We start from the raw sequence: 23,258 nt of genomic DNA on the forward strand, positions 1-23,258 counted from the left end.
ACAGCCAAATGTTTAAAGGCCAAGTTAGTAGAAAATAGGGAGAGAGCAAGTGAGGCAGGGAGTTGTGAGGAACATGACACTAAGTTGTCTTGATTCTGATCTCAGATACTCTGTTTTGAACATGGCTTCTGCCTCCCCTCTGAAAGCATCAAGCAATTATACTTCAAGGAAGTTCCCAAACTCAAGGGTTTCCCTTGATGGTTAATGAAGCTAAGTGCATTTTGATCACAATCCTACAAAACTGCAATGTCTACATTTGCTGATAAAATTATTTTTGACAGGTATAATGATCTGTGGGGAACATAAAAGATTGTATAAGAAATCATTACATTTTGTTGACATGTTTATTTTCATGATCTTCCCCCTCTATGTCTTTCTCAGCAATATTGGGCAAATATTAAAAATAGTAATTATTACATCTATCAAAATAAAAAAATGTAGAAGCTCATGAAAGATCCACAGAAACCGAGAAGTTTATAATATAACACCAGTGTAAAAAAATAACCCCAAGTTATAATTTACACAACCCTGGGGACTTAAAACACATTCAAACACATACACAAATACACAGATAACATACGCACAATGGACCCACTCGACAACTTTAAAAAATGTTGAACAAAGTCCCTCTGTTGCATTCATTTGCAAAAGGATATAATTAGTTGTCCTTCCAGTTTCGTAGATAAAGATGGTGCATATGAAAACCAGTAGGCTGTCATGCAATAAGGTTAGTAGCTAGAGTTCCACAAAAGAATACATACTAAAGCAACAACAGTTTATTCTTCTTTTTCCAACAGCTGAGATATTTGAGAACTTCCAATGTAATGAAAGCACATGATTAAAATGTGAAATGGGTATATTTATATTGTGTTTTATATTTAATCTTTGAATAGTAAGACAATTCTACTAAAATTTAAAATTAATAAAAATCTTTATCTAAAGCAATTGCTGCAGGGCATCACTTATCAGAGGCTTGTATGAACTGGAGTAAGCTAGCAGGTGGCAAGAGAAAAATGAGACCTGATGCCCCGACCCACTCCATATGTTGTATTCTGCAGGGCAATACAGTATAAGTCTATGGATTATATGGCTTCTCCAACTTACCCTTCCCATTGTGCATGGAATATTAATAGGTTCCATCAGGAAGCTCTTGTCTGAAAGGAGAAGCCCTACAGCTTCTTGGGAAACAAACTGTTAAACGGAGTCTTATTTCTGCAAGATTGCAGATTTCTTTTGAATCAAAAATTACTGTTTCTAAAAATGGATGCAAGCCTCAATTGCACACATGATTCTGTATAATATAAATTTTGGAAAAATTAAAGAGAATGGAAAACATATTCCCATATCCCAACCTCTTTGCCTTCTTCTACAAAAGCAGTTTGGTCTCATTTTTCATTTGATAACTATGTAGTCCTTCAAATTGAGCAGTTTTAATTTTAAATATATTTTAAACAGATTGAAGCAAACATTTGTTTAGCAAGCAGGAATCAATGAGTAAATGTATAGGATGCTGAATATAGTATTTATGGTTATAGTATTTATATAATGTAAACATGTATTTGGGGATCACTGAACTTTTATCAACATAGGAACAAATTAATAATAAGATAATATTTGATAAATAGGCCAAAATAAATGTATATACAAGGGCATAAAATGATTAATGCACTGTTTTTATTCTGCCTATTTGAAATCTGTGCAAATACAGAAAAAATATAAATTCACTCTAAACATCTCATCCATCCAATGTGGCCTTTTGAAGAAAGGAATATAAACTTTGTGGTGAACACACATCAACAATATTACAGAGAAGATGGTATTTACACAAAAATCAATATATGATTGGTTATAATGAGTAATCATCCAGAAAGACAAACTACCTATGTTGATTGGTCCACTTGCATGCAAATAACCACTTAAGCCTGGTATCTTTATTTTAGGGAAATCTGTATTTTAGTTAATTTCTATTAGATGTCAAAATATTTTAACTGCCTGACTTACAATACCCTTCCTGAGGTAAAATATATATAATCTGACAAAATGAAATCCAACTGTGTATAAAAATAAGCCAGTAAGTGAAAGGGCCATATTACACCCTAAAAGTTAAATAAATTTTATAAAAATAGATTTACTTGTCTTTTGACAGAAGATATAAAAGTACATTTAAATTTTCATATTCATAAATACTCTTAGCTCTCTTTAAGCCTGAAAGAAACATCCATAGACTACCTTAACAGACATACAAGCTAGTAGTATATGGTATTACCAATGTTCAATTTCTTAATCAAAATGAACATATTAAGGCTAAGGAAGAACTCTGAAGAATGAGGAAAGGTTACTAGGAGGAGTATTGATAACCTCCATTCTTGACCAAAGTTTATTCTGAGAAAAAAAAAAAGAAAAGAAAGAAAGAAAGAAACAAACAAACAAACAAAGAAACAAACAAAGGGATTAAGAAAGAAAGAGAAAAAGAAAGAAAACAAGTAGCTGAACTCTTCTGGTTGTGATTCATTCTTTTCCCACGGGTACCAAAATACAAAGTGAAATGAAATTTAGCTAGAAACTGGGTTAGAGGGAGATTGCAAAGTGTCATAGAAGTGACAGTAGGAATTGGACTAGGAAATGGATATGAAATAGCATTAATACTACTATGTGTGTAGTATAATACTAAAATAATACTAAATTTCCCGATATGCTTAGAGGAGCCCCAAAATACAAGGGAAGCTGAAGTGTTTCTACTGTGCTCTAAGTACCACATTGTGATAAGAGAAATGGAAGACAGAAGCATCTATTCACCAAGTTGCTTCTTGTCAGATACTTGACACATCACTGAGAAACATAACCAGTCTCCCTTCCTTATATAAGAATCATTTTAAAATATTGCACTATTTAAAAATTCTGTGGGAATTTCATTTGCTGTCTTTTCTCCCCCAGTGGCCATCATAGCATCTTCTGGAATGATGAAGAATAGCTTGATGTGAGGGTGTGTCCCAATATGTTTCAGATGGATTTCTTTATGTAGCCCCTTAATTCCTATGGCTGCCACTGCAACGAGTGCTTCAAACTGCTATCACCATAGCATTACTACTACCATTATATAGTAAATTCTCTCAAATTTACAAATGTTTATGGGGAAACCCTAATACATCACAATGAATTTTGCTATCTAAAATCTGTGGCTTCTGAGAATCAAAACAAAACAAAATCCTTATCTAATGAACTTCACAAAAGAGTCAATGAGTAAATATTATCATTTTCTTTCTCTCTGGAGAACAGGAAGAGCTAAGTGAACTAGAACTAGCTGTTCATGTTACTTTTAGCCTTGATTGTCTCTAAGTTAATATCCTAGGTTCTCAGTTTTATTTCCTAATAAATCTCTCCTCTCTCTCTCTCTCTCTCTCTCTCTCTCTCTCTCTCTCTCTCTCTCTGTCTCTCTCTCTCTTGCTCTCTCTCTCTCCTCTCTCTCTCTCTCTCTCTCTCTCTCTCTCTCTCTCTCTCTGTCTCTCTCTCTCTTGCTCTCTCTCTCTCCTCTCTCTCTCTCTCTCTCTCTCTCTCTCTCATATCTTCCTGCCTCTTCTCCTTATCTTTTTCTGATATTCTTTTTTTTTAATTCCTCACTTCATATCTAAAAGCCCTATAACATCTTCATTTCTCTTGTTAATTTTAGAGTATTCTATCTTATCTAAAATTTTATTGGACACTGATTATTTTAAAATCAGCACTGTATTGTAATTTTCAGAGGCACACTCTGTAATAAATTGGTCATAGGTTTCTAAAGTCTGAAATAGAGATCTTCAGTAAAATATGATAGATATTAACTGAGGGTCATGCAGAGATTAATCTTTATCTCAGATAAATTTTAATCTTTATTATTCATTTTGTGCTATGTTATATAGAAATCATTTATTCTTTAATGGAAATGTCAGAGCAATTTGACTGAGTGAGAATTTTAATGTTTATATCTGTCTTTATATGGTATATGTAAAACACAAATCATATATAATGTGATTTATATGGCCTAAAATATAAGCCACTGTGCTCTTTAATATATGTGTAATGATTTTTTCTATTTAACAATTACCATAGCACATTAATTCTAAGAGTGTATGTATATATACATATGTATATATATATGTATATATATATATATAATATACAGTTCCATCAACTTATATCTGAATAGATATATATTTATTATTATATGTAAACATGGATATGTATTTCCTGCTTTAAGAAAATAAAAATCATTGATAGTGATAATAATTATAAATTATAATATTTTCAATTACTGTGTCACTCTATTATAAAATATATAAAATGCAGGACATAATCTTGGTTTTGTGCTTGTATTCAACTGTTGAGATAAATATTAAGATACAAGTATTCATTCTCTTCAGATTTATGAAGACAAATGTTTGAAGTCAGGGCAAAATGGCCTTGACTTTATTACAGGTGTAGTGTGATATCTGCTGAGAGCTGCTAGATTCTGTAGTAACTAGACATGCCCCAAGTTTATCAGTGTCTTTTGTTAAAGTGAAGCACAAATCATAAGAGGATTTTATGTACCCAATGAAGTTCTCTATACTTTTACTACTTGCTCCTAAACATAACTTCCAAAATGAATCATTTTTATGCTCTATCAAGATTTAACATTGCTATAAAAAATGTCAACATTCACCTAAGAGCATGTGTTTTGTACAAAGAGCTAAAGTACAAGGTAAGTATATATTGTCCTTTTAATTCCTTCTCTTTACACCAAGGAAGCTTGGCAACTACCAGATTTGGATTCAAATGTCTTACAGTTCTGAAAAGACATTCTAGAGTCCAGACAGAGTTCAATGCCCATACAGGCTAAACTCGACCAAAACTCGTCAAATGAATATCTGCAAATAAATGTCTTTAATAATTGAGGCATTGAATCAGTCTGTATGCATATGCCAGTACCTTGATACCAATTGAAGATATGGTCAGAAAATTCTACAAAGAGAGTGAATTCTCAGCTTCAGAGAAAGCCATCTCTGTGCTGTCCTGCCTTTGAGTGGGAACCTAGGTACACCAGGCAGACTGCCAACACCTAGTGTTCAAAACTCATGGGCAATCATAGCTTAGTGGAATTAGTTCTATCTTTTTTTTTTCTTTTGTGCTTCTATCAACATCATTTGGGTTTTCCGAATGCAAAGGCTATTTTCCAGGAAGAATAACCTCTCAGTGGACATTTGTTTACAGGTAGATGCTGCTGCTGCTGTGCCACAGCATCATGAATCATCATAGCAGGAAGGAATTGCTGTCTATCACTAGGTCCACTGTGAAGAATTCCAAATAGCTAACAGGACACATTTCCAAGAGCAGCCAAGAACTGGGAGGATTTTTCTCAAACTGTTGATCACTTTGAATGACAATGCTACTTATATCCTACTGATACTGAGCTTCCAAAAAGGAATGACAGGAAGAAAGTTCAGTGTTTTTGAGAAGTAGTAATAGCTCTGCATTTTTTTTATTTTTAAATTGATTATTTTATTTACATTTCAAATGTTATTCCCATTTCATGTTTTCCCTCCAAAACATCCCATTCCACCCCTCCTCCTTCCTCCACAAGAGTGCTCCCCCATCCACCCATCCATTCCTGCCCACTGCTCTATCATTCCCCTATGATGTGGCACAAAGCCTATACAGGATCCAGGGCTTCCCCTCCCATTGATGCCAGACAAGGCCATCCTCTGCTATGTATGCAGCTGGAGCCATAGGTTCCTCCATGTATATTCTTAGGTCAGTAGTTTAATCCCTGGGAGCTCTGAGGGGTCTAATTGCTGCTCTTCCTCTGGGGTTACAAACCCCTTCAGCTCCTTCATTCCTTCCTCTAACTCCTCCATTAGGGCTCCCTTGCTTAGTTCAATGGTTGGTTGCAAGCATCTCAGTCTGTATCAGTAAGACTCTGACAGAGCCTCTCAGGAGACATCCATATCTGGCTCCTGTCATCAAGCACATCTTTTCATCAGCAAGTGTTGGGATTAGGTGGCTGCATATAGGATGGATCCCCAGGTGGGACGGTTTCTGGATGCCCTTTCATTACGGAAATAAATATATATAATGACCCAGGCATTTCAGCAGCTAACCTGACATTCTGATTTTCAAAGAGTAAGTTGTATGTAAGTTTCTGGTAATATTTCAGAATCAACCCAATTCCATGCATGAGGCAATAGTTGAATTTCAAATCAACATACTTACTCTCAATGGACAGGCATTACTAAAATTATAGAAAGAGAGTTTGCTGTTCTGAAATGAAAGCCAATAAAACCTATTGGTTGATGTTTTTGGAAAGAAGAAATTAAATGAAAAACATAATGCAAAAATGATACAAATTAGGGAACTGTATAGTAAATAATGTTTATTTTAAAATTATTTTATCAAATGCCTTGATTTTAGCATAGATAATTTGACATACATTTTGATGAAATTGTCTTATTTTACCAGTGAAATTTGGTAACAAATAAGCTCACAGTCAGTGGCTACATGGAAGGTTTGTGTGGTAGAGATTGTAATGTCTAGATTTTCAATTTTTCCAGGAATGTACAGAGCCTTTTGAGATATAAATGAATTTTTAACATAAAATTTGGAGCAATGTTATTTCTAGTGTTAGTGTAATAAAAGAGAAGTCTTACATCCTGATAACTGACGTGCTGTACAACTTGCTGCATTAGATTCACAGAAATTCAAGATGTCTCAGCTTATGCAGGAACTTGAATACAATGCATATAAAATGTTTAATTATTGCTAAATAGCATAACTGATGAAAATACAATAAAAATGTCATATTGAGTTACTGTTTAAAGATGACTGAATTTTAAAATGCAATTCATGATGTTTCATGGAAATGTAAATGAACTAATAAAGTTCTAGCTACTTTATCACTAAAATATATTGGTAAAAAAGGAATGTAAGTAATATGAATATTAAATATATCATATACAAATAATAAAAACCTATTTCATAATAGATTTTAAAAGGAATTACATATATGAAATTGAACTGTAAGATCCTACAGCTGCTGTTTGAGGTCCTATTATGTAGCCAGTAATCAGTGTTTATAAATATCATGTCCTTCAGATTGCTGAGAACATTGTAGAAAGGGGCTTTTTCAAGGTAACTGGAATTTCCTCTTGGTTTTCCTATAAAGTAGTAAAAATTGTTATGTTCTGAAAGTATGTCTAACATTAAGAAAATCAGTGTAATCATTATTTTAAAGGATGTAAAGGCAATCAAATTATTTCAAGTAGTTAGAAATCTCAACAACATATTTTCATTTTTCATAAGTATTTTGCATCAAAAAAATCAAGGACATGTAATTACCACCTAATATTAAGTGGAATCAGCCAGAGTAGTCCATTCATCCTTCATCCATGAGTTTATTGTATTTAGGTATATGTTTTAAATATAATGAATAAATTATAACCACACACATATACAAACACACACACATATATACACACATATATATACACACACATATATACACACACATATAAGTGTGCAAGAGTGTACATGTATGTGTGTGTGTTATAAAAGACAACATCTAGAAACTTGTTCAAGCTAGACAAACTGTACCACATAAACTCTAGCTATGTTTAATTTACTATTCTTATGCAAAATAAAAACCATTTATACAACCAAATCAAATGATTAAAACCATTAGTATGTAGTTATCTTTTTGGAGAATGGATACAAATGTCTTTATAATCAGAATTTGACCTCATCCTCTCATATTCATGAGAAACTAAATTCTTTAGAATAATTTTATTGGAAATTTCAAACAGCATTTCTCTTCCCCAAAATTGTTTTAGTTTATTCAAATCTAAATTTTTCAAAATTAAATTAAACTTTACACTAGGTGTGTTAGTGTACAACAATAATTCTAGCACTAGCGAAGCTGCGGCAGGGTACCGGCACATGTTGAAACTAATCTGTTTTATACACCAAAATCCAAGTCACCTTGTACTACATAGTCAGGCAAAGTCTCAAGAAAAATTTCAAGAAGAAATTAAGCCTTTATTTCACATATTTTTCTGAGTAGGAATTTATGTATATTGTATATTACATATATTAGCTTAAAGATCAATGCAAAAGATTATTTAAAAAACTCTAGCAAACTAAAAATATAAATCAACTATTCATGGTTCAACTCATATCAAATGCTATAGCAATATCAAGCTTCAGATGTGAAAGAATTGCATTCTTTTGTTTTAGTATTTTAAAAATATCTTTTAAAATTCTAATATATTTTAATTTAAATACAATTACATAATTTTCTCCCTATCATTTTTTTCTCCTCAAAATTTTCCCATGTTCCCTCCCTGCAATCTCTTCTATATTCTACCCTATATCTCTCACAAGTTTATGACTTCTTCTTCATTGCTTTGCATTGTGATAGACAGATTGATAAATAATAGATATATATATAGATAGATAGATAGATATGTAAATACATGGAACCTAGATATTAGATAGATTTTTTTTTGTTTGGTTTGTTTGTTTTGCTTTTTTGAGACAGGGTTTCTCTGTGTCACTCTTGCTGTCCTGGAACTCACTCTGTAGATCAGGCTGTTCTAGAACTCAGAAATCTGCCCACCTCTGCCCCCCAAGTGCTGGGACTAAAGGTGTGCACCACCTCTGCCTGGATTGATAGATATATCTTAATAAATGATAGACAGACAGGTAGGTAATAGATAGATGATAGATAGTTGGGTAGGTAGGTAGACAGACAGACAGTATATAAATAGGGTTATGGCATTTGGACTGACAATGCTTTCCATGAGTGCTATAGAAGACCTAACAAAATCGATTTTCTTACTCTTACTTCTTGCACTATGAGAGTGCTATACTTGATCCCACAGTTCAGTGATTTATATATTGTCACAAAGAGACTTGGTTTGAATCCAATTGGTAAAGTTATATCCTGGGACTTTCTACAGAAAAATGTCATCTTAGAAGCTTGTGAATTTAATTTGGAATCACCTGCTGAGCTCTCAGTGGAATATTTGATAATTCAGAAACCACTTCCCCTGCTTTTTTGAAGACCAGAAAACAGAGAGGTAACTTGTATGTCTTTTCTGTAACTTCTCCCATAATAAGTAGACCTGAAATCAGTCTTGTAAATAAATAGTTGAATGAAATGCTAGCATTTAAGACAGCATATTAAAAACATAAGTCTAGCAGATTCCATTTCCAAGTCAGACTATCTGAAAGTTCCAGAGTAGAAAAAAAGTCAAACAAATAAAGGTCCCAACACATGTTGGGAAGGAAAGCAATACTCCCTGTGAATATTTCTTGACAAATTAGCTAAACCTAATATGTTTATGCAGGACCTAGGGAATTTTGCTTCTTCTAACATAATATCAGTCTATTAATTTAGTTGTGTTTTATTGTAAGCAATTTTCTAATTATATAGCACTTTGTTACTTTAAAAGATGAGTCAAAAAGAAAGTCAATACCTTTGCAAGGTAGAAGGATGGCTCTATCATCAGAGAGGAGGTAACATGTGCTTTTTATATTACTATCCCATTCATTCCTCATGTGTCACGCCAAAAATTTTATGAGAATATCACTTATACTACCCAAACATATCCTTAGTCAAGATATAAATTTTCATTGTATGGCTGTAAAATTAAAAGTTCTTCCTATCAATCCAGGAATTTGATTCCATGTGCTTAGCAGATTTCCCTTTAGTAGGAAGAAAAAAGTATCAAAGGCTGAAATCTTCCCACTCTTATTCAGTGTGCATTTGGCTAGCCTCTCTCTCCCACTGTGTATACAGATGATTCCAGGGCTAATGCTTGACTTACTGTCAGAAGAGTTGAAATAAGACATGATACATGAGTCAGCAAAGACATGACTGAAAGGAGAGCATCCATGACAACTCAGAAAATAAATTGTAGCCTGATGTGGCTGAAGGGCTTGGAATCACATGCTGTGCGTGCTTTGCCTGTATAAATTTACTGAAAATGCAAGATTTACTGCAGAGTAAGAACCTATCTGATTTTTACTCTAGTTTCCCCTTCTTCAATCTGTTTTATTCTACTTCTATAATTTAAAGAGTGAGTAGAAGAAAATTTAGTCCATTTCAGAATTCTGTTCTACTTTTAAAATTACCTTCAGATTCTAAATTACTGTTCACAACAGCCTTATTTATAATAGCCAGAAACTGGAAATAATGCAGATGTCCCTCAACAGAGGAATGGATATAGAAAATGTGGTACATTTACACAATGGAGTATTACTCGGCTATTAAAAACAATGAATTTTTGAAATTCTTAGGGAAATGGATGGATCTGGAGAATATCATCCTGAGTGAGGTAACCCAATCACAAAAGAACACACATGGTATGTACTCTCTGATAAATGGATATTAGCCCAGAAGATAAGAATACACAAAGGACAGCACACAAACCATAAGAAACTCAAGAAGAAGGAACACCAAAGTGTGGATACTTCAATCCTTCTTAAAAAGGGGAATAAAATACCCATGGAAGGAGTTGCAGAGACAAACTATGGAGCAGAGACTGAAGGAAGGACAATCCAGAGACTTCTCCACCTGGGAATCCTTCCCATATTCAATCATCAAATTCATACACGATTGTGGATGCCAGCAAGTGCTGGCTGACAGGAGTCTAATATAGCTGTCTCCTGAGAGGCTCTGACAGTACCCGACTAATACAGAAGTAGAGGCTCACAGCCATTCATTGGACTGAGTACAGGGTCCCCAATAAAAAGTTAGAGAAAGGACCAAAAGGAGCTGAAGGGTTTGCAGTCCCTTAGGACAAACAACAATATGAACTAACTAGTATCCTCAGAGCTCCCAGGGACTAAACCACAAACCAAAGAGTACACATGATGGGACTAATGGCTCCAGCAGTACATGTAGCAGAGGATGGCCTAGTTGATTATCAATAGGAGGAGAGACCTTGGCCCTGTGAACGTTTTATGCCCCAGTGTAGGGGAATGCCAGGGCCAGGAAGTGGGAGAAGGTGGGTTGGTTAGCAGGAGGAGGGGGAGGGAACAGGGTTTTTATTTTTGTTTTTGCTTTTTATTTTCTTTTTTTTTCAGAGGGGAAACTGGGAAAGAGATATCATATGATATGTAAATAAAGAAAATATCTAATACAAAAAGAAAAAAAAATATTAAATGGGAATAGCCAATCAATGACTGGTCCAACTTGAGACCTACAAGGGAGAGCTCACCCCGATACTATTAATGATACTGTTCTATGCGTGCAGATTGCAGCCTAATATAATTATCATGTGAAAAGTTTCATCCAGCAGCTGATGGAAACAAATGCAGAGACCTATAGCCAAACATTAGGCAACGTTTAGGGAGTATTATGGAAGAGTCAGGGGAAAGATTGGGGCAGCTGGAGTGGTCACAGACACCACAAGAGGACCTACAGAGCCAGTTAACTCAGGTCTATGGGCGCTCCAAGAGACTGAACTACTAACCAAAGAACAGGCATAGACTGGACCTAGGCCTGTACACATATGTAGAAGATATGAAGTTTGGTCTTTATGTGGGTCCCCCAACAAATGAAGCATAAGCTGTCTCTAATTTGGTCCCTGTTGCCTGCCTTTGAATCCCTTTCCTCTAGTTAGGATGCCTTATCTACCCTCCATGGGAGAGGATTTGATTAGTCCTGATGAGACTTGATATGCCATCATGGAGTGGTAGGGGGAAGGGGAACATCCTCTTCTCTGAGAACAAGGGGAGACTGAAAGAAGGGTGTGGGAGGGTGGGCCTGGAAGGAGGGGAGGGAGGGGGCAGCTATCAGGATGCAAAATGAAGAAATTAATAAAAAATTAAATTGAAAAAAATTAAATTAGGAAAAATGTAAATTTAAAAATCTAGAACTTTTACATTACTTGGGTTAATACAAACAAAAGAACAACATTACCATGTAGTTTGTTTTGTATTAAGAATTTAAGTTCACACAAGTGAGCAACTGGTCCATTTCAGTGCCTTCCCAATTCATTCGAGTTACACAACATATGATTTGCTCAATAGCCATACATTCATCCTCTGGTTTCTTAGCTAGCCTTTGATTTGAAGAAACTGGATCACAGAGCACTGGGCAGGATCATTGAAACTTAAAGAATTTACTTTCCTTGGTGGGTAAAAAAAAATGAGGATGAGGAGGAGAAGAAAGGAAAAGAGGAAGAAGGAAAAAGGAGAGGGAGAAGAAGGAGAAGAAGAAAGAAGGAAAAAGAAAGAAGGAAGAAGAAAGAAGGAAAAAAGGAAAAATAAAGAAGGAAGAAGGAAGAAGTAACTCTAAGGAGAAAAGCTTTATCAGGGTTCATGGTTTGAGAGAGGCTATTCCATCATGGCAGGGAGGGCATGATGGTGGAAGTGACTAGTATCTCAGGGGCATGAGTGTGAGTGTGGTAGGAATATAACAATCAGCAGTCTGGACTTAGGTAGATCAATTTAGTTAGAGATATACGTTTTTGATATGCCCAGAGACATCTTTTGCCCTACTAAAGCACAGTTCCTGAAGCTTCAACTGTCTTCTAAAATGCTTAACCAGTTCAAGGCTAATTGCAAATTATGTTTGAGAGGAACATTTTATATTCAAATCACAGTAATACCATTGACCTTCAGACTGAATTTAGCAGCTCTGGCTTCACGAAAAAAAAGACGTTTGATCCAGGAATGATGTCAGTTCCATTAACAGAACCTACGAGATTAAGAGAGAGAATTAACATCTTGTCTGTGAAAGCCATAAATGTAGTTTGCAAGTACACACTCATGTGCATATGCATGCACACTGAATACAAATATATATTGTTTCTTTTTAATTAAACTGAGACAGAATAAGATGAATTTATCAGATCTTCATTTTGAAATTGATGTCTGTCATGTAGTACTAGTCCCTAAATTCTAGCATCATCTGTCAACCTGACATAACTCAGAATTGTTTGAAATAGTTTCTGTTAGCATGTAACCTCAAGCCTATAGACATACTTGTGGAGCATTTTCTTTATCAGTTTACTTGAAATAACAGTGGCTAGTCCACTGTGCACCATGCTACATCTGGGAAGGTGGTACTGGGCTATGTCAAAAAGTATGCTAAATGTAGCATGGAGCAAGCCAGTAAGCAGTGATTCCACTTGTACATGCTTCAGTTCCTACTTCCAGTTTCCTGCCTTGATACCAGCCCTTGCATCTCAGGATGATGGAATATAACTTGTAAATCAAACAAAGCATTTTCTCTCTATGTTGTTTCATGGCCATGATGTTTACTACAGCAATAGACACCAGACTAGAACACTAGTCTTGAGGCATATTATTTTATTTATAAAATTTCCCTCAGACTGTTTTCAACCAGCATATTTATTTTCAATTTAGCTAAGTGACCATGAAAATCACAATGTACTTATGTAAGGGGGACACTAGAGTAGTCCACATTGCATAGATTATAGTAATTTACTTGTCACTTGAAATTGTTCTATACAGGTTATTAAGAACATATATTATGTTTTGAAATTCTTTGTAATGTGCTAGACAAAAAAAATCTATGTGCTCTAAAACAAGACCTAAGTATGACTTAGGTCAATATTCTTTAGTTTAGCATTAGTTTTTATTCTAGGTCAATCTGTATCAAACTTGGAATAAGCTACAAAAATATATGAATAGGTTTAACAATTTAAATATATCATTTTATAACAGAATTATGTACTTAAGAGTCTGTTTTATAAGAACTTTCAAATGTATTATTGATACTAAATCCTTTTATATTTCTGCTTATGCCAGTTAATTCTTCCCCTTCACACTATGTAGTAATTCATTCTGTCACCATTATTTCAGTTGGACTTTCAAAACAAAATTCAAATATAATCTTTCTCTTCTCATGTCAAATAAAGGACAAGCCTCACAGGAATTGTTCACATACTAATGCCTTAAACTCAAGGACTCCTATCATTCTGACAGAGAATGTCTAGCAGGACCTACTCAATCATGATACCCTATGGATACCAGGCCACAAGAGAGAGTAGAAAATTAGCCCTGGGTGAAATGTGTCCTCTATTTTTACCTGGTATGGCATCTACAGATATTCCAAACCTATTTTTAAGATTTATTTTAGTTTTAATTGTGTGTACTTGTGTGTGACTGCATGAGTAGGTACAGGCATATGCCAGAACAGACAAGCTTCAGATCCTCTCATAGGATAGATGTGAGTTCCCTTGTGAGGGACTGTGACTAAAACACATGAACTCTGCAAGTAAGTAACCATTCTTAACCACTGAGATATCTCTTTAGAATTGGTTCTCTAATTCTATATTTTATGTCCATGTGTCATCAGATATTTAGCCTTAAATTTTGATTAATTTTGATGAAATGGTCTATGGATTAGGCTGACTTAAGAAATGATAGCTGGCCCCAAGTAAACACCAGCTCCTTACAGCTAAGTGATTATTTCATTCCTGCTTCCTTTTCAATATATGTACTAGGATAGAGTTTGTGACTAAAGTTTTCAAAGTTTTTATACCCAACCATATTAACCCTGTGTCTGGCATTCTGTTTTCTGCCAAAATTCTCTCTGTTAAATCCATTTTTACCATAGAAAGTTTAAGCTATTCTTGTCACTATGAGATGACTGTCTTGTACTCATTTTTTTCCTTTTTTCTCTCCATGTTTTCTTGAGCCATCTTCATCCCTTCTAGACTTTCTACAGAGATAACTTTTGTAAGTATACTTACTGTCAAACACCTGGAAACCTAATTATCCCCTATCTGTATTCTCTAATCAAGAGAAGATGAACTTCTTGAAAACAGAAACCATGGCTTATGCTTCTTGTATACTACATATAAAAATATCTCATAAAAATAATGTAATTTCTTAAAAGTACAAAGATACACTATTACAGTTCTGTCCAATTCTAAATCACTCTCTTCAATCACAAAGAATGAAGCTGTGCTCTGTGAAGTGGAGCTGCCACCCAGGGATTTGGATTCACCATCTTGACTCTGTACCCTTCACCTCTTCAGTGTCCTCTATTCTGGCACCAGGCTGAATTTCTCTCCTGATGAGACCCATCAATATTGAACATGCCATTGTTGAAATAAGTGACACAGAGGGCAAAGTCATCCATGGCTGTCTTGCTTCCTGACTAGAGAAGCTAAGATTAGATTGATTCATTTCCTATAACTTTGCTTTGCCTCAGTGAACATTTCATTTGGGAAAATATTCAAAGGTATGGTTAACAGTGGGTTTGTTTGTACAAATTGTGAGTATCTATTTTATGTTTCAGTATAAGGTTTGTAATAAATGCAACATCTACAAAACCAAGAGAACACAATGACATCATTTATTAAACTTGTTCAGCAGTGTCATCCTCCAAATCTCTGAGCTTTCAAACATTGTTTCTTTGCTAAAAAATGATGGATGAATTCATCTAGGTAACTTTAAATAGCCTCTGCTTGGTTCTTGAAAATTTATGTTACTTCCCATAGGCCCCATTATTTTCTTAACACACAACACACACACACACACACACACACACACACACACACACAGGTTCAGGGGAGAAAATAGAATTGAATTACAAAATTATTTCATTCCTCTCCTGTTTTCTCCTTCAAACATAGAACTCCATCAGGTTTCCTTTATCAAAAAGAAAACAAGGTGGAATTATGGCAAGGGAGATTGAGATTAGATAACAAAGAGGACTTCCTGTGTGCATATGCTAGTCATCTAAAAGATCAGTTAAGTAGTAGTTCTCTGTGCTTGATGGAGATTAGTAAGAGAGGCACAATTAACTTAAGAAGTTTCATTCTCTGTGTTTATTTTAACAAAATCATATCTCTGCATTTCCACTGAGGGAAAAATACTACTAAAGGAGCCCTTTCATGGAATAATAGTTCCAGATATAATCTCTTTTCTTCTTTTTAATGTTTTAGATAAAATAGGAAAAAAACCCACCAAAGTTGTATCTGTGGTCCAGAAGGGTCCTTTGCATGTATCTTTAGATTGTATATATTTATAAAATATGGAGGAAATTATCTTCTGTTCCTATGACCCACAAATCTTTGGCTTCTTTTTTCTTATATCAAGATTTAAAGCATGAGCATTAAGCTCTTCTTAACCTGAAACTGAATCAGGGAAAATGGAGACCTAGATAAGGACTCCTTCCCACTCCTTTTGTTAATCTGACAACTGTCACATGTTGCAGCTAATATGCTATTCTGTTATCTTCCAAAGTTCATATGTCTCAGAAAGTCAGAACACAGTAGAAAAACAGCCTGCATTCTAGCTGTGTCTCCAGAGTTAAGATAGACTTTGGTTCCTGCCTTAAAATTTCCTGAGCTGGGAGTAAAAATTCCACACTTAAGCCATGCTGTCACTTAGAGGAGTCCCATTGTACTGGCTTATCTACAGACTATTTTCTGAATAAGTTCTTGTTCCATTTTCTCTTTTCCTGTGGAAGCTTTATCAGAAGTCTGATGTACTATAAGCCCATAAGCCTTTATTTAGCACCCATACATCACTGCTGTACTCTAAATGAGGGCTGGAAGAAGCCCAGCCTTCACTCTTTAGTTAGATATAAACAAGTAATACTGGTTGATGCAGGTGATTAGGTTGTTTGTTTGTTTTGATTTTGTTTTTATTTTCTGTGTGTGTATGTGTGTGTGTGTGTGTATGTACACATGTGTTCTTTTTATTCCCTAAAGTATAGATTATAAGCTTTATTCATGTCTTTAACATTGATGTCTGGCTGGCTACTTATGTACAATAAGATTTAAAATTTTGTCAGCTTAGATAAATACAACAAATTGCAACTTACATTTGCACATATATACAATCAATTAACTAACATTATATAAATCTATTCAAAGCCTAAGGCAGAACTCTTGTTCCTTGACTAGTTCATAAGAGAAATAAAAGCTTCAAGAAAGTCAGAAGCTCAAAATCAGAATCATATCATTTAAAATAAAATTCCTCTCATAAATAAACTATTTATGATTTATTTGTATACAAATGGTTTATGTGCATATGTGTTATAGGTAATTCCTTATGCATGTGGGCAAGAAGCAAAACTAGATTTTTTTTCTTACAGATACTTATACTCTACTATGTGAAAAACATGGCATATAATTATCTGCTAAACAATGAAAATATAGTCTTGTAATCCCAAATATAAACTGATAATAGTAAAGAGAATGAACTATCCAGATCATGGTCAATACTCTCCCTGAGATGATTGGTGGATTTTTAAACAGGAGTCCATTACAAAGTTGACAGGTAGTTGGATTCACTGGCCATTCTCAGATGGAGCCGGAAGTCATCATTCTGTGACTATTTGGGATTATGCTCCCTTTTAATCAGAATTCCTTGAAAATGAAATGAGCAGAGCCAAGGAGATTTAGAGAAAACTCACATGTTTATCCCTTCTCAGAGGTGATCAGCAGCCATAGGAGCAAGCCATGGAGCATTGCTCATAAAACCTAGAGATTAACCTCAAATCTCATTCCTAGAGGATCTTTTTCCTGGAGGATGAGGACAAAACAAACCAAAATGAGAAAATTATTCTTCCTGGAAGGTAAGGATAATAGAACCACTCATGATGTTTTTCCAAGTTTTTCAGAAAAAAAAATGAGAAACATATTTCTAGCATGTTTGTTACTTGTCTAAATAAGAGAGTGATTCATGCAATAACAGAAATGTGTGATTCAAATTCACAACAGGGAATGGCATTGCCTTATAACACCCACTGTCAATAAACCAGAGCAAACTTGTGATTTTCCTCGTAGTGGAATTTTCAACACAAAAGCCATTGGTCTTGGATCAAAATTCTGACTTTGTGGGTGAGAGGTATTTGGGACACTTGGACCTCTCACTGTTCTAACATGAAAAACTTGCTGCACCCTTCACAGAAAACTGATTTTCCTATAGGAGCCTTTTCTGCATCAATTTACTCATGGGCAGAAGTGTGGTTGAAATTTAATACAGCTGATTGCTGATATTAGGATTGGGGCTAAGGGTTACCCAGGCTATCTATATAGGAAACAGCCATATCTTCTCTCTAATTTCATAATGCCTATAAAAATAAAAAATTAAAATTAAAAACTACCCAGCACCCATATGTGACTTTCTTAAAGTCAGGAATTCTCACTTCCCCAAAGAAAGTTTACCAAGTACCTAATCTACCAGGCATTATGAGTAACTGCATGGACGATGAGCACACATCAACTAAAGACTTAAAGCTTTTCCTTGCCTGGAACTTAGGAGACAGAGACAGCCTGACTTCAAGCATGTTTTATGAAATACTTCTAAATATGCTTCAAAGTACTGATCATGTGAAACATGTAAGAGAAGATCTCTGCTTTCTACTGTGGCCTGAACTCCTGCATGAGCCTCCTCCATATTGTCTGCTTATGTTTTAATGACTCTTAAGATATCTCTCATGCACCAGGACAACCTGGCTCAGAATCCCTCATGAACCATTAATCTAAGACTTCGAGGTTTCAAAGCATTCGACCTTGTTAACTGGCAGCACACACTGGAAAACCTCAAGGAACTTGAGCCTTTATTTCCAAAAACTATAGAGGCTTTTTGGTTAAAGATTCTTAACAAATATACCAAAGACACAGTACATTTCAAAAAAGTAATGAAAATTCTTTGTCATTCAAATTAAAAGCAAATTAATACAAGCCACAAGGGTCAATTAAATTCGAATGCCAACATAAATGAGCATCTTCATGATATTTCCTCATAGCCTAGATAGGGTGAAAGAATTCTGCGATCTTTCATTCTGAAGGATGTTACTTTATTCCAGTTAAAGATAGCTTCCTAATGACAATGGAATCACGAAATGGTCCACCACTGTAAACCACCACATTGGAGATGGGGATTTCATATATGAATTTGGCTGTAAAAGAGTTCCTATTTAATAGAGAGGGAAGTTTGTGCACTTCCATGGTCCTATGTTTCATAGCCTGAATTTTAAACAACTCTGGGGTGAATAGAGCAGTTGAATGTGTTTGTCACTTGGAAACAAGAAATGAATATTGTAGAAGATACTCATGAAATACTGTATAGCAGCTAGGTATGTGTGTATTCAATGGTGCAATTGATAGGATCTTATTTCTATGAAGTTCTCTGATGGAGAAGGCATCCTGTTTATCATTTCCTCACCATATCTCAAGAGCTGTCTAGCTTCTCTTAGACTGCATTTGGTTTACATAAAGCACACTCACTATCCAGATATGGAGACTATGTCCACACTCATGAAAAGAAATTTCATTTATCAGTTAATACCCAAGGTTGACTACATCTTGGAGCCTCCATTACAAAACAGCATGATTCACTATGATATTTTCACATGCTGTCAATCACTTTAAGGATGGAGCATCTGCATCAGCACCTTTTCACTCCATGTCCAAAGATAAGTTTCTTCCTCAGCTCATTTTTATATCAAAGCAGATAGATCCTGACAAACTTCCTGGCTTAGGTGATGACCACTCTACTTTGTTCTAGAGTTCAAGCAGAAAGAAAATAAACATTTTCAAATATCACACAATTTTATTATTTGCACACGTTAACCCATACTTTGCAGATCATAATAGAAATGTTCACCAAGTTTAAACATACTACTCTTTCTTCAAATCTTCCCAGTAAATGTGCAGCTAAATAATTTTATTCTACTCTTCTCAGGGAATATCTTATGATCTCAACTTCATGAACTGATATAGAAGAGCAATGAAATGCATCTATAAACTAAAGCTCACATTAAGAAAATGTGAAGACATTTGACAATCCTAAGAGATGAGCACATAGTGTGCTTATTTCATATGGAGAGACGAGTCAGGATTTGTCTAACTTAAAACATTCTCTATGATTGGATATATATAAGTATGTTTTGTACAGGGCAATAAATAATCCAACTTGTACCACCACAGATTTGAGATAATATAAGTGAATTAATTACATCCTTATTTGTCTCTGTAGATGATGTGGGAGACCCAGTTCCTGCTTTATAAGAAGGGGAGTTTTCACTGTGGCACTAGCTATTCTGCTTTTCTGTGTTTTCCAGTAGTTGAGGCTTTGCAGCTACCTGGTTCTGAAGCAGATGGGTTAAAGGTCAGACTGCAAGATTAAAGGTCCAGGGAATTTAAAACAGACCTTGACAGTGAACTGAAATCTCTATTGATTTTATATTCCTTTTTTTCAGAAAGAAGATTCAGAAATAGAAAAATATGGTTCAGAAAGCAGTTACTAAAATATCATGATAAAAAACTTTTGATATTTTAAGTAAAACGTGAACCTGCATAAAACTTTATGAGAGAAAATAAGTACACCAAAAGATATTAGCAAATGAAAAGCCCAAGGGTCTTTTGGTGTGACAGAAGATGGTTTGAGTAAAAGTGAAGGAATTGACTTCACTTTTACTGAGTGAAGTGAAGCTGAGTATCTTCATTGCAACTCCCCCTGGGTGAGCTGTTTTAGGTCAAGCTCTCAATATCTATGATGTGTGGCTAGTTTTTCAAACTCAAATGTATCTTGTGTATAAATTGGCTTTCATTATATATACAAATATATATGCATATATATACATATACATATATATATGCCTCTATGTAATTATTCTCTTGTATTCACATTTCACAAAGGAATACTTCAAAAACATAAAATTAAAATGTGAAATATTATAAGAAGTTTATTTTAGTAACCTATAATATCCTTCCTGTTTAGCTCAGCTTTATCTTATAAAAACAAAAATAAACCAGCCCTGGCAGTTTGAGATGTTAATCATAAGCATAACAGGAAAGAAATGTAGGAGTGAATTGTATCATGTCAAATGTTTGTGTGTGTATGTGTGTGTGTTTGTGTGTGTGTGTGTGTGTGTGTGAGAGAGACGCAATGCATGTTTACGTTATGGGGGTGTACACTGTGTGTGTATGTGTATGTGTGTTAGTGTGTGTGTGTGTGTGTGTGTGTTAGTGTGTGTGTGTGTGTGTGTGTGTGTGTGTGTGTGTGTGAGAGAGAGAGAGAGAGAGAGAGAGAGAGAGAGAGAGAGAGAGACTAACTATAAATACCACATTGTGATATATGTCTATATTGTGAGGTTAATGAGGAAACTAAAAGAAAATTCTTAGAAAGTGTATTTGATGATAACCAAACACCTTGGTGGTGATAAGGCTGATCAGAGTGAAAGCAAGGCCTTGTTTTGTGCTAGAGGTTTAGAACAAAGCCTTCATGCACCATATTTTTAGCAATGAACATCTTTAGTAGAAGTGTTTCTAATGTATGGGCTATATTTATGCCCAAGAATAGTCTAATAAGACCCTGGGAAAAAGAAAATAAAAATAGTGAGGAATATTTAAGTTTTTAATTCACATAGTTCTTATTATTAAATTGGTTATCTTATTTATTTATATTTCAAATATCTGATCCCTGTTCTCCCCTCTGCAACACCCTATCCCATTCTCCCTCCCCTTTGCTTCTAAGAAGGTGGTCCTCCACCCACCCAACCACTCCTGCCTCACCTCTTCAGCATCTCCCTATGCTGGGGCAACAAGCCTCCAAAGGACCAAGGGTATCCTCTCCCATTGATGTCAGCTAAGGCAAACATCTGCTACATATGTAGTGGGAGCCATGGACCCACTCATGTGTACTCTTTGGTTGGTGGTTCAGCCCCTTGGAGTTTAGGGGTTTCTGGTTAGTTGATACTGTTTTATTCCCTTTGAGGTTGCAATCACCTTCAGCTCCTTCAGTCCCTCCCCCCAGCTATTTCATATGGTTTCCCGGGCTTAATCCTATGGTTGGCTATGAGTATCTGGATCTGCTTTAGTCAGGTGCTGGTACAGACTTTCTAAGGAGAGCCATACTAGCCTCCTGTGAGTGAACCCTTCTTGGCATCAGCAATAGTGTCTGGGTTTGGTGTCTGCAAATGGGATGGATCCCAAGATGGGGGAGTCTTTGGGTGATGTTTCTTTCAGTCTCGTCCATTTTTGTCCCTGCATTTTTAGACAAGAATAATTCTGGGTTAAAAATTTTGAAAGTGTGTGGGTTGCCTCAACTGGCGGCCAACTGGAGATGGTATCTTCAAGTTCTATCTTCCCTCTGTTGAGTATTTTGGCTAATGTCAGCCCCATTGGGTTCTGGGAATATTTTGCTTCCCTGGTGTCTGGGACATTCTAGTGTTTCACCCCATTCCCCACCTATTCGTTCTTCTGACCCTTTGGACTTTTCTCCTGTCTCTTCCCTTACCTAACCCTGCCCCACCTTTTCTTTCAGCTATTAAAAATTATAACTTCATGAATTTTGCAGGCAAATGGACAGAACTAGAAAATATCATCCTGAGTGAGGTACACCAGACCCAAAAGTTCTCAAGTGGTATGTATTCACTGATAAATGGATATTAGCCCCAAAGCTCAGAATACCCATAATACAACTCCCAAACCAATGAAGTTTAACTAGAAGGAAGATCAAACTGTGGATGCTTCAATCCCACATAGGTGGAACAAAATAGTCATGGGAGGTAGAAGGAGGAAGGGACTTGGGAGGGAAAGAGGAAGGGAGAGTAAAAAGGGGTTCAGGATCAGGTATTGGAAGATACAGTAGAGAAGTCCAGAGAATTAGAAGAATGCATAGTTCTTAAATATGCATTTCATACTAATTTTCTTTCAATACTTTTGACTAAACCTTTCTTGTGGTGACATGGAATGTAATTTTAGAAAAAAATTTAAAAACATCATTTTCTTAGCTCATTGTCCCTTAACTAGAGATCAAATATCTGAGTTGTGATCAAGAGATAAAAAGTCTAATTAGCATAATGAACTTGAACAGGGATGTGTCAACCATGAGAAGTGGAACTAGCCAGACCAGTTCTTGACTAGAAGAAATCTGGTTCCCTTACTAGATCTAGATAAAGAAAATGTAAGTATTTAACTGCAGAATGTTTTGTGTGGAAGCTCTCTTTCTGTCTTACTACATGGACAAATTTTATGTTTCTGGAGTTTTAAGACTGCAGATAGGTTGCCTTGGCAATCATTTTCTTTCACTAATTTCTTTGAAGGTAAAAAGTCATTTTTCTCTTGCTTCAACTAACATAAGACTTGACTGTTTGTTTCCTTTCTCTTGAAATTGTTAACCTGTACCTTGAAGGATTCTTCAATAGCTACCATATAAAAGAAAATATTTACCATATAAGACTCCTGAAGGCATAACAGAAAAATCTTTATGATTCCCAAACACAAACTAAATACTATGAATAGAAA

This window comes from Mastomys coucha, unplaced genomic scaffold (assembly GCF_008632895.1).
Source record: "Mastomys coucha isolate ucsf_1 unplaced genomic scaffold, UCSF_Mcou_1 pScaffold22, whole genome shotgun sequence".
Taxonomy (NCBI): Eukaryota; Metazoa; Chordata; class Mammalia; order Rodentia; family Muridae; genus Mastomys; species Mastomys coucha.